The following is a 2,337-nucleotide window of genomic DNA, read 5'->3' as shown; positions in this document are numbered from 1 at the left end:
TCTGGCTGATCTTTGCATCTCCCAGAGATGCACATAGCAGAATAGTTTATACAATCAGTATTGCTCAATGGCTGGAAATATGAAATCTCTGTCTTCCTGCGGAGGATAACAATCTGAAGGTGGTCATCAGGTGGAGGTCTCCCAGAGTCTCCGCCCCATGGCCAGGGCTTGGATAAGATGGGTGACCTCAGTCTGGAAAGGTTACCTTTGATTTCTGTTCACAAGTGGCTCTGGTGAACTCTGGCTTCATACTCATTTGACACGGCCTTCCTCTGTAACCAGTTTGAATATTTCCTTCGCTTTGTTCTATTTCCTCCATTTGCCATTTTTGCCTCTAAAACTCACAACACTGTGATGAGTCCTTGGCTTCTACAGCAAATTAGTTTTGGTGGGAGGGCTGTGGTCTTCACATTTATATTTTTACAAAGTGTTACAGTGAACTAGTAGTGACCACTAGGACCCATGAAAGGAAACCCCATTACATTCTTTTTAGTATTAAATCTTAAGCTAATTTCTTTCCAAGATGATTCTTCAGGGTCTAAAAAGCAATATCTAGTAGTTATGACTTTGCAAAACTGTGGCGTAATTAGAAAAACAACCACACCATGAATGTAGATGTTGCCGGCCAGAACAAACAGGTGAACTTACATTATTTAATGGCTTCTCTGTTGTTAATGGTTGCAGTGCGCTGGGATTACATATGCAGTGAGATTTCCATGCTGGTTTCTGAACTGTCTCTGCCGAACATCTGTGTGCTCAGAATTATCCATGCTCTGTCCCTTTGACCTGTTTCATTTGAACTGTTCTGGATGTGAATTTTTTTAGTCACTAAATCTAAATTCAGGGTGTGACTCACAGCTGGGCGATGATAGGTAATCGGACAGGGAATTTACCAGGGGCATGAGAGCATCAGAGATCCCATGTTCTCAAAGGAAATGTTTTTTTTTTTTTTTCAAAAATAAAGGGAAAGTAATATTGGGAGGGGAAACTTTTATTTTTTTACTTTCCTGGAGACAGTACGTAGATTTTTTTAAAGAAATTCTGTTTTAAAAATGGGCCAAATGTTTTAAAGAAGTGCTTAAGATTATGCAACCAAATAGTAAATCTTAGCATTTTCTCAAGGCATAAATTAATGGATCTTTTAAAAGCAGATGTTATGGGAATCGGATATGTGAAAAATATCTGTCCTTCACCATAGGACCCTTTGCCATGATGGAAACCACAACACTCAGTAGCTACAACTCTTTCATGCATAATGACTCAATATGTTGTGGAAAATGAAAGTGGGAAACTGACGTTTCCCAGCACCACAGCACTCTCTTAGAACTATTACTTTTAGGTTTATAAGTGTAATAAGCAATGTCTTTTGATTATGGGGTAGAAAAGATTTTTTGAGCCCAATTATAGAAATCAGTTTCTTCTCCTATTCATATTATCAGTGTTGGCATTTAAAGAACAGAACTAAGGTAAAATGTGTATTTGTCCCACAAAGAGCACACTCCAAGCATGGTGAGATGTGAATGATAGAGTTTTGCTAATGGGGTTGTAACAGTGGACAGAAAGTACTTACTTAGATTCATTCAACAATTCACCCAGCCTTGGCCCTGGTGCTGATATAACAATGTTGAGTCTAGCAAAATAAACAGTATTTTGGTGAATGGAAGAGATCAAAGTGCTTCATACATGATTCGGTTTTACCCAGTAAATATTTGTGTAACCATTTTCAATAAAAATTTATGATAAAGTTTATTCAAAACTTAAAAATTTTTGGTCTTCTTAGTTTTATATTTATGATACATACTGTAATGTCAGTCAGAACTCAAACTACTCAATATAATGCCATCTTACTAAACTTTATAATGTTGCCAAAAGAAAAAAAAAACAGGGAAATTGCCTTAAAAACAGAGAATTTCAAATGGAAATATGTTTCTCTGAAATTTGCTGAGTCTTGCCTAGACTAGCTAATTTATTCCAAGTCCTTACGCCTCCTTTCTCATTAGTTTATTAGGAGAAATATTTAGCATATGGTTTGAGAGCAGATAGTTTGGTAAATTGACCCAAGGGTTTCATTTGGCCCCAAGCTTAAAATGAGTCAATAGTGTGACACAGATGTTGAAAAAAAAAATCTTACATAGCATTAACAGAAGTATCATCTCCAGATGTTTTCACAATATTCTGGAAATACTAAAAGACATTGACAAAATATTTCTACAGGAGGGGTGACCATGAAGGTGGGGGTTTTATAAGCCTTGTTATATGAAGAATGATTGATGGATTGGGACATATTGAACTTAGAAAAATATGAATTTATGTGGTTATGGCTAGTTTCCTAAAATA

The sequence above is a fragment of the Hipposideros armiger genome, unplaced genomic scaffold (assembly GCF_001890085.2).
Source record: "Hipposideros armiger isolate ML-2016 unplaced genomic scaffold, ASM189008v1 scaffold_142, whole genome shotgun sequence".
Classification (NCBI taxonomy): Eukaryota; Metazoa; Chordata; class Mammalia; order Chiroptera; family Hipposideridae; genus Hipposideros; species Hipposideros armiger.
Note: the sequence above shows the minus strand (reverse complement) of the source record.